The 15,787-nt window shown below is 38.3% G+C and overlaps 1 non-coding gene across 1 annotated transcript; it reads right to left on the bottom strand.

The window, feature by feature from the left end:
* Nucleotides 1-1,100: 1,100 nt before the first annotated feature.
* LOC143941733 (U2 spliceosomal RNA) lies at nt 1,101-1,291 on the bottom strand. Its single transcript, XR_013264411.1, has one exon. It is a non-coding gene; the product is annotated as a U2 spliceosomal RNA (small nuclear RNA).
* Nucleotides 1,292-15,787: the final 14,496 nt, after the last annotated feature.

The following is a 15,787-nucleotide window of genomic DNA, read 5'->3' as shown; positions in this document are numbered from 1 at the left end:
AAACAAAATACAAACCGTAAATGTTGTGCCTATGAACTCACCTCCAAGCATGGCACATATGCATGTATGTGCATCTATGTGCAACACTACTCCTCTCAAGTGAAATACAATAACATAGTAATAATGTGACAAAAAAGAAAGAAAAAAACACTGTGTAGTGAAAAACCAATGAAAAAAATCTAATGAACCAAAAGATATAAAAGAAAAAATAGCCCAAAAACACAATATGTACCTAAAATTATAAATACATAATAATAAAGCAATAATTTAAACAGCAATAATTTAAACAGTATCGACACTAGATAACGTCCATGTGATCATATATCCTGTTATTAAGGTGAAATGTCCATATGATTAATCCAACACCAGTGAGGAATCTTCATGTAGATAACTTGATTAAAACACACTATTCTTTTCTCTCCAAAAACAATGTGCACTTTCCCGTCACCAGATATATAGATTGGCTCCTTACCAACTTGAGGCGACCCCCCGTTACAGAGGGTCACAACAGGCGAAATAAGTTTAGATGGACATCCAGATTATTGTACCCTTCAATCGGTCCCAGATCCTCCACAAGATAGGGTTATGGCGGTCACTATCGTCACTCCATATTACACTCCCCACTCGGCGTAGTATCATATAGAGAAAACATAGGCTCCAGATAGTGTAAAACCGATGACTTTTAATTCAAAATAAAAAATAAATGCACTTACATAGAAAAAGTAACAACAGGCTCGATAAGAAGCGTGCGCCGCCCGGACACAAGCCAAAAAACCAACCCATCCTTCCTGGTGTATGTCAAGCGAACACGACTGGGGTGACGTTCGTACAGGCGGAGCGACGTACGAACGAACGTCCCATGAATACTTTTTCCCTCACAAAGTAAACAGCTTATTTCAACCTCTGTTGTACTTATTAAGGTGTGGGTATCCTGCCTCACTATACCTAATATTTTGTTTTATCAAGGGGACTGTGATGTCATTTTAGGGTTCAATTTGGTCTCCTTAGTAAGTTCTTTCTATCACTGAGGTATGTTTTAGCATATACCCTCATATACCTACCTTGATCAGTGAGTCGCATATATAGCTTTATTTTTTATTTATTTTTGCACCGGTCCTGGAGGTACTGCAATACCAGGTTGATGCGTGGAGTGGACAGAGCAAGCTCTTCTTCCATCTCCCTGTTCTAAAAATCCATTTAATATATGGTCCCCAGATAGGGGACGTATCAGATATTAAACTGATAAGAACAGATACTACACTTGATCTTTGCCAAAAGGCCGAGAAGCGATTATAGCTTTATTTTTCATATATGTGTTTCTTCAAAGACTTTTTGTTTTCTATGTGCTCGGGCACAGCTGATGGAACATTACAGTTAGATGGCTAGTCTAAAGAGACCACCCCAGACCAAATCCTGTGTTTCATAATGATACCACAGTACTATGAGTTTTATTGTGTTTTTTATTCAGTTTTCCTTATAGAAGCACATCTGCGAAACGCGTTATGATTCTGACACTCCTCCCCAGCCATAACATCCATTTTGTTCCCATACTTTTGACATTCATTTTGTTTCTATGCTTTACATGTTTAATAAGAATCCTTTAGAAAGGGCAATTGAGCCTGTGGCCTATATTAGGCATGCAAATGTGATTTTTATATAACGCTGTGGTTGAATTACCATTATAAGGTGTTCTGTCTATCTAAGATATGTGTGTTTTTCCCATCATTGATTTTTTTCAATATAAAATTCTATGTTTTTAATAAGACCGGCAAAGTTTTCAGGCTGGGTCAGACACAATAAAATTTGGATTTTATTTTTAATAAGTTTTTGTATGTATATTTCTAAGAGAGAGTTCACCTTAAAAGTGCAAGGCTCTGTTGGCTGTCTTAAGTGGGCAGATTTAGTTCTATTTATTTATATGGGATGTGGTGATTATGGTCCCAAGTGAACCTCTGTCAAAAAATACCATTATTATATTTATTCTGATAAGCTAATGACTACAGAATGCAATGTCTTCTTCCTTCCTAAAAGTTAGTATATAAGAATAAAAATAGAATGCAAAATGCTGTCTTCGGATACATAGATTTAAAAGGTAACACCACTTTTGGGGGAAAGAAAATTGCAAATAAAGAAAAAAATAATACAGTGCATACAATTGCAACATAGTCATATTGTAATTGAATGTTATTAAAAATGACCTTTGCTTTTTAATCTGCATCTGCTGTACTTTTCTGAAAATGCAATGCCCCCCAGAAACATAATTTCCTGCTTGTGTGATTGGCTCACCGATTTTCCAGGAAGTCAGCACTAAGTCAGATTTCAAGCATCCCCTGCAACAAAACTGTATTTTTTGGCGGGACACTTTCAATGGTAACACGCCTAAAGGCATTCAGGTCCAGAAGCTTTCCTCATTAGTACCCAGAAGCTGTTACAGCTGATTGATAATTATAAAACCACTCCCATTAGATTCTCTTTCTCGCATGGGCACAGACAAACACACAGGGATTTCTTCAGAACAACAAAAAGTAAGAATCTGCAACAAAGTTTGTTAAAATAAAAAAAAATAAAAAAAAGTTTGTTAAAATCTTTGCAATGTACATAGAATACTCAGAGAGGAATGTGTTTTTCTCAACAAAAGTGGAGTTACGCTTTAGGAAAAAAGTAGAAAAATATATATATTTTTTAATGAAATACTTTAGATTTGCATTTCTGATTTACCTCTAGCACTGGCAATTAATTTTCCAAATGATCAGATAATTACAACATCACTGAGCTAATATTTTTAAGTAACTAGCTGTCCCTAAATGGTAACTCAATTGTTCTAACATGGTCATACACCACATTTTTGCACAAACAGATGTTATTAACAATAAATATAAATATATATATATATATATATATATATATATATATATACATATAAAATAAAATAACTACTAAAGGATATGAATGCAATGCTAATAAGCACATCAGATGAATAGAACTAAAGATACATAAATTTATGTTTAGCAAAAAAAAAAGAAAAAAATGTCATCTCCCTCTGCAATCTCAACCTGCATTTCTGGGTCACTTGAGGCATTTAAACTCCACTTATAATTAACAGCTATTTTTAAACAGCAAAAAAATGGAGCAGTGGTAAGGTACAAAAGCATTAACATTGCCCCAGTTTTGCTATTGAATAGGACACACTACCGCAATATGCTTCAAGATCAAAGGGAACTCAAGAAAAAAAAAAAAAAAAGCAAGACAGGCTGATCAGTGGGGATAAATTGTTCCCATTATGGTGTTGTAAGAATAGGGTTCTTTCAATTGAAACAATTTAATAACCACATTCATTACACTGGTGTCCACTCTATCTGAGCAGTTTTTTCCTTCTTTTTTGCATAACTGGGGAACAAGTTCAATTGAGCTTATTCTCCAGAAATTAAGACGTGCAAGCTTTGACATTATGAAATTAAGCACTAGTAGTCAGCAAAGCAGTTGTCTGGAGATTCCCTCTGGATGTGGCTAACTCTGCCTTCCAGTAATTATGCTGAATGCAAATTCACTAAGCAATAGACATAGCAGGAAAAAGACATTATTGTATCTCATTTCATGGCTTTTAATACTGCACCAGTAGAGACACTGATATATTCCTCCCAATGCAAGACTGTCTTTTTTTTTTACCACAGCTGTAAAACAGTGTAGGTGATATTTTATGTATCTTAGTAATTAAATATATTAATGAAAATTGTGTTTAGCAATATGGTTTAAATTAAGAAACATGATTTTTGTGGGGAGGGAAACAAGCTAGAGTTTTGATGTAGCACATTTATTAAAGCTGAAGTTTAATCTGCTAATATCTTCCTTCTCTGGTTCCTCATTTCCCCCATCATCAACATGCTAATGATATTTTTAAATAAAACCTTTCAGTTTTCATTATATACCTTATTCATACCCAGTGAAACCATCACTGTGTCTTTGTGTTTTATCGTTGTGCTTTGTGCTTTGTGCAATGCTTGCAGATCATGGCAAGTAAAAGGGGTTGGTTGGGTGCTGTACATAGCTTCTGATAAACATTACAGAACTGCCTAAGTTCTTTTCTCAAGAGCCATAAGCCCTAATGTAGGTTGGCTCATAGAAGGTGTTAGGAAAATATCAAAATACCTTGATGGTTGGATGTCAGTGTGGAGGGGTGCATGCTGACCACCCTAGGTATTGCCCACATGTGATGCTGAGCCTCCGTAATTGAAAGAACTGAAATCTGATAAAATTTAAAGTTGGCAGAAACAATAAAGCTGGGGCTGAAAAAGCTAGATAATGCTGGATGACCATTAGCTGGGAAACAATGAGGGCTTTATCTTACTTAAAATTGTATTGGCTGGTCTATGAATTACAATGTTACATTGCCCTATAGAGGTATGCATTATTAGTGCACATATAACATTAAAATAAACAATGATGATTTTAAAAATGAAGACAGATTTAAGTGGAGTTTTATTTTTTAAATTTTTTTATTTTAATATCTTTTCTCATGTTTATTTATTTTGTATATGGTTTACAGATTGTTTAGTTTAGATTTTGACTGCCTATCTAATTTCTTGAGGTGCTAAAACGGCAGGGCAGTACAACCCCCCCCCCCCCCCAGCCCCAATGACCCCATTTTGGAAAGTAGACACCCCACGTACTTTGCTGAGAGGCTTGTTGAGCACATTGATTTTTTTTTTTGTCATAAGTGATTGAAAAATGGCCAAAAATTTTTTTACACAAAGTTGTCACGGAAATAATATATTGCTCAAACATGCCATGGGCATATGTGAAATGACACCCCAAAATGCATTCTGCTGCTTCTCCTGAGCATGGAGATATCACATGTGTGGGACTTTTTGGCTGTCTAGCCGCATACTGGACCCTGAAAACCAAGCACTGCCTTCAGACTTTCTAAGGGCTCAAATTTTTGATTTCACTCCTCACTACCTATCACAGTTTTGGAGACCATGAAATGCCCAGATAACATAAAACGAGTTCAAGTCCATGGAATATTTAATATTTTCGACACAAGTTGTGGGAAAAATTGCAATATTTTAATTTTTTTTCAAAAAGTTGTCACTAAATGATATATTGCTCAAACATGCCATGGACATATGTGAAATTATACCCCAAAATACATTCTGCTGCTTCTCCAAAGTACAGGGATACCACATGTATGAGACTTTTTGGGCGTCTAGCTGCGTACAGGACCTCGAAAACCAAGCACCCTTTTCAGGCTTTCTAAGGACGTAAATTCTCAATTTCACTCCTCACTACCTATCACAGTTACGGAGGCCCTGAAATGTCCAGACAGCACAAAATCATCCCAAATAACCCCATTTTGGAACGTAGGCACCCCAAGCTATTTCCTGAGAGGCATGTTGAGTATTTTGCAGATCTCGCTTTTTGTCACAAAGTTTTGAAAATTTAAAAAACAAAAAAATACATTTTCCTTTTCTTTCTTCATTTTCAAAAACAAATGAGAGCTTCAAAATACTCACCATGCCTCTTAGCAAATATCTTGGGGTGTCTACTTTCCAAAATGGGATCATGGGGAGATTGTGATTGTGTTATCTGTACATTTCAGGGCCTCCGTAACTGTGATAGGCAGTGAGAAATTAAATCACCATTTTATACCCTTAGAAATCCTGAAGGCGGTGATTGGTTTTCGGGGTCCTGTACGCGGCTAAGCTCCCAAAAAGTCCCACACATGTAGTTCCCTCATACTCAGGAGGAGCAGTGGAATGTATTTTGGGGTGTAATTTTACATATGCCCATGGCATGTTTGATCAATATATCCTTTAGTGACAACTTTGCGAAACTTGTCCCGAAACTTGTGGCAAAATATAAAATATTCCATGGAGTCAACATGCAAAAATCTTGGGGTGTCTACTTTCCAAAAAGGGGGTCATTTGGGGAGGTTTTGACCTGTCCTGGTATTTTATGCACAACATTAGAAGCTTTTGCCACACATCACCCACTCTTCTAAGCACTTGAAGACAAAGCCCTTTCTGACACTTTTTGTTTACATGAAAAAATACTTTTCTTTTGCTAGAAAATTACTTTGAACCCCCAATCATTATATATTTTTTTAAAGCAAGGGCCCTACAGATTAAAATGGTGGGTGTTGCAATTTTTTTTGTCACACGGTATTTGCGCAGCGATTTTTCAAACGCTTTTTGGAATTTGAATGCACTAAAAACACACTATATTGCCCAAATGTTTGGTAAAACATAAAAGATGATCTTATGCCGAGTATATAAATACCAAACACAACATTTTATTTATTTTTCTTTTTTTTTCTTTTTTTTACGCTGTTTCTTTCATTTTTTTTTTTGAATTTTTATTGTTATCACAAGGAATGTAAATATCCCCTTTGACAGCAATAGGTAATGACACGTACTCTTTTTTTTTTTAAATTGGGGTCTATTAAACTCTAGATTGCTCCCTTGCCCTCAAAGCATCTGACCACACCAAAATCATTGTGATAAGATGCTTTCCCAATTTCCCAATGGCGCTGTTTATATCCGGTGAAACCAAAGTCATGAAATGCTCGTAACTTCCGATTTCTTAGACCATAGAGATGATTGGAGCCATTCTGGTCTTCGATCAGCTCTATGGTGAGCTGGCGAAACCACTGGCTGCATTCTCAGGTTCCCCGGTGGGACAGGAGAGCCTGAGAAATCCAACAAATCCTTTCTGGCAGTGGGCAGCAGAATTTCTTCAAGAATTTGACAGTATTTTGCCCCATCCATTTTCTTTCTATCCTGACACGTTACAGTCCCCACTGCAGAGAAACACCCCCATAATAGAATATTACCACCTCCAACCTTTATTGTAAGAATGGTGTTATTTGGATGGTGAGCTATATGAGATTTTCGCCAGACAAATCGTTTGGTAGATAATTAAATTTTAGTCTCATCTGACCACAAAACATTTTTCCATGTGGCCTTCAAGATGCGGTTCAGTAAAGCTCAGTCATGACTGCATGTGACCTTTCTTAAGAAGTTACTTTTTTCTTGCAACCCTCCCATATAAGCCACATTTGTGGAGAATTTGTGATATTAGTGTCACAAGCACACAATGATCATCCTTTGTAATAAATTCCTGCAACTGCTTCAGAGTTGCTGTAGGCCTCTCGGTAGCCTCTCTGACCAGTTTCCTCTTGGCTCTTTCATCCAGTTTGGACTGACGTCCTGATTCAGGGAGGGTCTGTGTTGTAACAAATACCTTCCACGTCTTAGTAATAGATTTCACTGTGCTTCTAGACATTGATAAAGCCTTTGAAATGTTTTTATATCCATCTCATGACTTGTGCCAGTCCACAACTTTATCATGGAGATCTTTTGACAATGCTTTGCCACCCATAGTTGATTGTTTGCTTCAGTTGCACTAACAGGGACTGAGATGCTCCAGGAAAACTCTTTTCATGCCGAACTGATCAAAATGACCACAGCTGATTACAGTTGAAAGTCAAGTGGCTTTTTTAATTTATTTTTTTCAGATTTTTTTTTTATGTTGGTGTTAAATCTTTCACTTGGATGTTTTAAATATAGTAAATACAGCTGGATAAAACAAAAAACTGTGTCTGTTTTCAATACAGGCTGCAAAGCAACAAAATGTGATTATTTTAAAAAGGGATGATTCTTTTCTATACCCACTGTATCATGTACTGTAGTAGTGCAATGTTGTGCAGGAATACAGCTCTCTTTATTCTTTTGTTAGAATCAATATCAGACTAATCAATATTTGCTAAAAAATATATGACTGACGCAAATAAAATGTTTTACCTTGTTGGTGTGGTTCAAAAAGCCTGTGTTAACTAGAACCATATAGTCATCATGAAAGCTTTAAAAAAAAAAAACTTTTTTGGATGAATGTTATTTCTTTTTTATACAAAGAAACTTCTTCCAAACGTTAAACTTTTCATTACTAAACCAGTGCCCTACCTTTATTTTAATTCAAAATAATTAAAGTTAAAGTGTTATTTGCTAAAACAGTACTTTTTACACTTGCCTTCCAAATACCCAATCAAGTCTATGAGAGATTTTTTTTTTTTTATATATTCCTCATTAGGATTGTGCCTGGTAAAACTGTTATAAACAGTAAATCTACAACTAGATATGCACCTGTCAAGACTTTCAGATGATGTCTCAAAAAATAAATGAATGCATTTAAAAATTCTGGCTTTATAATCACTCAATGTATTGTTTCAGGAAAACAAAATATCTATATCAGTCTTTCTCCATTCAGGCTCATGTCACATATGTCAAATATATATATATATATATATATCAAGAATAAGCAGAAAAAAATGCAATAATGCCAAATCTGTTTGGGCATTTTACAAAACATTCCATTATAGGGCTAATTCCCAAGAGTGCTCTCAGTACAGCTTTAAGCTGAGGATTACTGTACTGAATGTGATGGATTTTTTTGTAGTCCCTTTAAAAGCCAGTGAACCATTTTCTATTTTATTTAAATAATGCCACTTAAAATGGATTTTTAGCCGTATAATAACTCCTTGAGAGTTAGTTATGTTAAGCAGTTTCTCTTGATGGAAACAAAGTGCAACTTGTTAATTGTGCAATCTCAGAGGCCTGATCTGTAAATGCTCATTGTCATGTGAACAGGCGGGCTTGGTGAAATTATTCTGTGGTCGCAGTATCATGCCCTGTGCACTGCACACACTACAAGCCACGAGGGGCTCAACCCTGACAGAAAATTACTTCAAGATGAATGAAAAGTGCTTGTTTCTCTTTATTAGTTTTTTTTTAGAGCACAATGAAATTGTTGAATTGTTTACAGAAGACCTGATTAAATGTGGTCAGTGAGGCCAGGTCCCCTTTGCTTACTGTTAGCCTCTCCCCAGCCCCCATTCTCTACCACATGCATATTCTCTCAGGCTATTATAGGCACACATCTGTGTGTGAAGTGCTCTCAAAATTGACATTCTACTGCTGTGCAGAGCCTGATGATTTGGTTTATAAAACACTGTTGTCAAGTCATACATAGTCCCAGTACTGAGGTCTTAAGAGAATTTGTGTGATTTAGATATACAGTATATAAATATGTTATAAAGTGTTAAGAAGATGTAGTTTTCAATATTTATAAATTAATAGTTTTATATACAGTTCCTTAAACGAAATCTCTCTATAACTGAGCTAATAATATTCCCCCCACACCCGTGCCCCCCTCCCTGACTTTTCCATCAAAATCAACAATGCAACCATCAGTCCCTCCCCTCACGCCAGGGTACTAGGTGTAATCCTAGACTCTGACTGGTCATTTCAGCCTCAAGTCCACCGTTGTCAAAAGTTTGTAGAATTCACCTCCGTAACATCTTTAAAATTTGCCCCTTTTTAACAAATGAAACCACCAAGCTCCTCATTCACTCCCTCGTTATCTCTCGCCTTGACTATTATAACTCCCTTCTTGTTGGCCTGCCTCTCCATAGGCTATCCCCTCTTCAGTCTATCATAAATGCTGCTGCCAGACTTCTCCACCTTACCAACTGCTCAGTGTCTGCCAACCCTCTCCTCCAATCCCTACACTGGCTCCCAATCACCAAGCAAATTAAATTCAAAATACTAACCACAACATACAAAGCCATTCACAACTCTGACCCGAGCTACATCACCAACCTTGTCTCCAAATATCATCCAAATCGTGCCCTCCGCTCTTCTCAAGACCTCCTACTCTCAATCTCTCTCTCGTCTCCTCCTCCCATGCTCCTCTCCAGTATTTCTCCAGAGCCTCTCCCATCTTCTGGAACTCACTATCTCAAGCTGTCCGGATATCCCCTACTCTTGCCACCTTCAGGCAATCCCTGAAAACTCATCTCTTCAAGGGAAGCTTATCACATCTCCAACAAATCTTTTATCACTTCCATCAGCTCATTGCCCACAGCTACAACCTTTTGTACCACCTGCCCCACCCTATTAGATTGTAAGCTCTTCTGAGCAGGGCCCTCTTAACCCTCTTGTATTTTATTGTACTATAACTGTATTGTCTTCCTTTTATATTGTAAAGCGCTGTATAAACTGTTGACGCCATATAAATCCTGTATAATGATAATAATAATATACTGTATGTATATATATATATATATCTATATATACATATATATAGATATATATAGATCTATATAGATATATATACAGTGCCTTGCAAAAGTATTAACCCCCCCTTGGCTTTTTACCTATTTTGTTACATTACAGCCCTTGGTTCAATGTTTATTTAATCTGAATTATATGTGATGGATCAGAACACAATAGTCTAAGTTGGTGAAGTAAAATAAAAAAAAATGTACATAAAATTGTTTTCAGAAATAAAAAAACTGATAATTGGCATGTGCGTATGTGTTCACCCTCTTTGTTATGAAGCCCATAAAAAGCTCTGGTGTAACCCAGTGTTTCTCAACTCCAGTCCTCAAGGCACCCCAACAGGTCATGTTTTCAGGATTTCTATTATTTTGCATAGGGGATTTGATCAGTTGCACTGCCTTAGTAATTACCACAGCTGTTTCATCTGAGGGAAATCCTGAAAACATGACCTGTTGGGGCTCCTTGAGGACTGGAGTTGAGAAACACTGGTGTAACTAATTACCTTCAAAAGTCACATAATTAGTGAAATGATGTGCACCTGTGTGCAATCTAAGTGTCACATAATCTGTCATTACATACACACACCTTTTTGAAAGGTCCAAGAGGCTGCGGCACCTAAGCAAGAGACACCACTATCCAAACACTGTCATGAAGACCAAGGAACTCTCCAAACAAGTAAGGGACAATGTTGTTGAGAAGTACAAGTCAGGGTTAGGTTATAAAAAAATATCCATATCTTTGATGATCCCCAGGAGCACCATTAAATCTATTATAACCAAATGGAAAGAACATGGCACAACAGAACACCTGCCAAGTGACGGCCACACACCACAACTCATGCATCGGGCAAGGAGGGCATTAATCAGAGGCAGCACAGAGACCTAAGGTGACCCTGGAGGAGCTGCAGAGTTCCACAGTGGAGACTGGAGTATCTGTAGATAGGATGACAATAAGCCGTACGCTCTGTAATGCCTTGTACACACAGTCGGATTTTCCAATTGAAAATGTGCGATTGGATCATGTTGTCGGAAAATCGGACACACAAAGTTTGAGAGCTGGATCTTAAATTTTCCGACAACATGATCCGATCGCGTAAATTCTGATCGTGTGTAGTCTAGTCCGATGGACAAAGTGCCATGCATGCTCAGAATAAATTATGAGACGGAAGCGCTCGGTTAGGTAAAACTAGCATTCGTAATGGATATAGCACATTCATCACGCTGCAATGTTAAAAATTGTTTAATGCAGCGCATTCTCTTTTTCTTTATAATGCTAGAATGAAGTTGTTTTGCTGCTCATATTCACTCAGACTTTTCCAAAATGTATTTCTTTATTTTTTTCCTGATTTCATGAATAGAATATTTTTATTTGTCTGATCTCCTGAATCATTTTGGCTTTTTATCTTTTAATTTTTGTTGAAATTTTGTGGTTGCTTTTTTAATCAAGACCTCATTTTTTATTTTGGTGTGTTTTGTGTGTCAACTTACCACAATACCATTATTATCTTTTTATTTTATTGTTTTATTTTTTAATCTCGAGGAGGTTGGTTGGTGTTGGTGTCCCTTGTTAATTTGATTTTGTATTTTTGAAATGTACCTGCCTACTCACAAATAAACTGTCCTTTTTGAAGTAAAACACATAGGCAAGTATTTCTTTAAAGAAAAAAAAAACGTTATTAGGTGTCATAAGCAAATTAGGAGGGAGGCAACGCTGGAGAAAATGGGGAAATTGGCGAAGCCTTTGGCCCCCAGGGAACACATCAATTATTTAAAGGCAAAAATGGGTGGCCTGAGGAGTCCATATCTAAGGGAGAACAGTCTGGTCCAGAAGTCCAAGAGATCAGGAACAGCAGCAGATGACAGATGATGTCCCCAGGCTGTGGTCATGCAAGAACCTGCATCTTCTGTCAGACCAGACTGAACCCAGGTCATCACACTCTGGTCTTCCTTTCACACTTCGTTCCAGGCTGGGGATGTGGTGTTGGAGGTGTGGCAGAAGGAGGAGGAGGAGGAGCATGGGCCAAATCACACAGGTGTGTTTTTGGTGTTATTTGGCCCAACAACCCCTTATTTAGTGTTTTGAAAATGATTTCCTCACAGATGAGGCATTGCCCCTCCTCCATTTCATACAGCTTACAGGCAGCCAAGGCGGCAAAGGCCACTTGATGGGTGGGGGTGGCTTTGAGGGCCACAGAAGCCTCCCGAGTCAGCCTGAGTGCTGACTCCTTCCCATCCCCCCCCCTTTCTGGCCCTTTTGGTTGGAAGGTGGAGGGGTGGGACCTGGGATTCAGTTAGGCTCCTAGGCCTGCCCACATCTTGGTCGCCACTTACCCCTGCCTCCTCTTGGCTGCCACATTCCACAGCCACCTCCTGGCTGCCACATCCCATGTCCCCCTCCTGGCTGAGGTCTTCCTGTGTATGAAAAAGGGACATAGTTTTAGTTTTTGGTTCATCAAACACACACTATTTTCATCTCTTGACTGTTGCAAATTGAATGTTAACAAATAGAAAAGACTATCATTCCGAGCCCAGCATTTTTCATTCTTGTGCCAAATATTTTGGCCACTACTGTCTATTGATATGTAAAACACTTTATAAAATCAGCAATTAGTGAGCGAAAATCAAGTTAACATCATTCATTTTTACTCCTAAAATATGTAGAACAATACTATACCTGTCTCAAGCTGGGCTCCTCCACTTCTTCCTGTCTGGAAGTCCCAGGTTGGGTGTCGGAAGCCTCAGCAGGGGTGGAAGGAAGCGTAGAAGGAAGCGTGGAAGGAAGAGTGGAGAATGATTCCCTGACCTCAGTCTGGTCTGACAAGAAAATGCTGCCTGTCATAGTACCACAGCCTGGGGACATAAACATCATCTGCTGCAGCTCCAGATTTCATGGACTCCTGGACCCTCTTGAACTCCCTCAGATATGTACTCCTCAGGCCACCAATTTTCGCTTTTAAATAGTTGATGTCTGTCCTGGGGACCACCAGCTTCACCAACTCCAGTAGTTTCTCCAGTGCTACCTGCCTCTTTAATTTGTTGCTGTAATGTGGTTGTTTTGTTTGCCATAGACAGGGCAGCTCCCTGTACTTGTCTATGAACAGGGGGAGGAAACTATGGTCGTTGAACCCATCCATATTCTCTGCAAGACACAGCACAAGACAAACCCTAATGTCAGGCTAAACTCTCCTAATCATGCCCCAATATAAGCCTCAATCTAGAAGCAGTATAGGCTAGTGATGTACCAAGTTAAAATTGTACCTTAGTTCGAACGATCGGCGCTTCAGTTCCTCCTTCCTCCGTTTACAGATCGTACATGCGACGCACGCGTGTTACGTTTTATATACAGTGCGCATGCGTGAAACTCTGCCTGCCCCTGACGTTCTTTCTAGTCTATTCCCCGCCCCTTCCCTTTCGGCGCAGTGGGGAGAGACACAGCAGGTTCGCACTAATTATTCCACTAACGAGGAGGAGGATGAGGAAAGCCCGGAGCTAGAAATGTCCCGATCCAGGAGAAGTTTTAAGGCCTCAAATATATCTTTTGTAGAGATGTTGGAGATGGTGGACATATTGAAGAGGAACGACTATGATGGGAAGTATGGACCTTACCCAAACCCAAATATCAGAAAGGCCAAGATCATGACTAAAGTTGTAAAGAGCCTGCAGAAGAATATTGGGGTATGACGATCCAAGGATCAACTAAGAAAACGCAGGTCAAACCTGAAACTGAGGGAGCATGATCAGTACAGAAGGATCAAGCGAGTTCTTCAAAAAAGTAAGTAGCTGTGTATTCATATTATTATTATTGCTTGCATACTGCTCCATGTGCTTTTATTTAATGTTGTACGGTTTAAAATGGCCGCTTTCATGTTTATGGGTTCAATCGTTCATAGTAAACATCGTTCCTTCACCCACTTCAAATACGATGTTTTGGCAAGTTGCATTTGTTCAGGCCTATTTCTAGTCAAAGGAAGTTTGTTGTCTAGAGCGCTTTTAGAATGAAATGCAAACTTGGTTCAGTGTAAAGGAGAGGACACTCAGTAGCTGTTTACACATCTGGACTCAGGCACACTAGTGTGGGACACCAGAACACCCTTTTTATTAGGGTGTCCCACGCACTTGCTCCAGTGGATACTAAAGGGGTGTCTCCATCTGTCAAACTTGCACACAACAGGTAAGTATTCCAGCTTTAGAAAGTGTCAAAAATAATGTTTTCAGCTTTGAACTCTGCCAAAAAAGGCAATTGTACGACACTTCCAAGCAATGTTTCATATTCCTATTTCTGCCCTCAAATATCAGTGTGCTAAGTATTCCTTTTTTACATTCTCATAGGGGAGAGAAGACTCAGGACGTCTGAGGACACCAGGGACCACACACCTCCCAAAGAAGGGTAAATCCCAAAAGCACAAGCAGAGGAGGTGGAAGAAGGAGAGTTTGTTGAAATGGGTGAAATTGGCATCACAACAGGTGATTGTCTGAAACCACAGCTTCAGGAAAGGTAATAGATGTATGCCTGCATATTTATAATACATGGTGTGTTTTTGGTTTATTTTTAGGTGATGTGGATGTTGTGGAAGAACAATTGCATTTTACCAGTGAAAGTGCCCAGATCATCAACGGGGAGATAATGGGGTGCAATTGCGATTTAGATAATCTCAAGAAAGAACATCATTGATGTTTTAGGGAGAATCTGAAACACCCAAAACTAGCTAGCATCCATTTTCTTTTTAAAAAAACGCTTTTATATTTTTTAAAACGCCAAATTTGGAAGATGCACACAGTGTGTTAAGATGTGTTATCTCCCATCATAGGGGATCAATGTACTCGTTTTGTGGGTGCAACCCCTTCCTTGCTACTAAAGTGGCTGAGATGAAGGGGTTGCACCCGCAAAACACGTACATTGAGCCCCCATGATGGGAGATAGCATATGTTGACATTAGGCATAGGATCAGGAGGAAAATGCCCAGTTTGATTCACAATTTGTGGGAATCTTCCAAATTTGGCTTTCATAGGGGTGACACGCCATGTGATGAAGGCAATATCAACACAGTTTGGAAATACTATTGTCTTTACTTTTCAAAGTTGAACTTTGTAAGTTCTTCAGTTCTGTATGTTATGCTTTGATACATGCCTGTTTCCACAAAAAACGGCAAGTTATATTAATGTTACCAAAAATAATGTTATATACACCAAATATGTTGGTTTGTTGTAAATGTGAATGTGCTTTGAGTAAAAAATGTAATCATCAACAATGTGTGGCTTCCTTTTTTAACGCAAAAGCAGTATTTGTAGTAAAGTTGTTGTTTTCTGTGACAATGGGTGTTATTTAGGGCTAATCCATTTTGCACTCCAAGTGCAGTTTCAGGTGTACTTTTGCAGTGCACTTGTAGTGCATAGTGGATTTGCCTTTAGTAAATAACACCCACAGTGCTTTATAATTTTCCCCAATCACGCCATTTTCATGACTCCACGCATTTCTGCCATGGTGCTGAAAAAGAGGAATATTTTTGTCAGTAATGCACTACATACATTAACAACAAAAACAAGATGTGTGTGTGTGTAGCAGACCCACAACATAATAACATTATCTGAAGAAGAGACTGTCACCTCATCTTGCCCAGAAATTTGGTTTGCACTGTTGAAGAAAAAGGCCCCAAAAAAAAAAAAAAGAAAGCT

Source organism: Lithobates pipiens, unplaced genomic scaffold (assembly GCF_037356315.1).
Source record: "Lithobates pipiens isolate NorthernLeopardFrog02 unplaced genomic scaffold, aLitPip1_a1.2 Scaffold_3, whole genome shotgun sequence".
Lineage (NCBI taxonomy): Eukaryota > Metazoa > Chordata > Amphibia > Anura > Ranidae > Lithobates > Lithobates pipiens.
The sequence above is the reverse complement of the archived record's forward strand: the minus strand, read 5'-3'. Positions and strand labels throughout refer to the sequence as shown.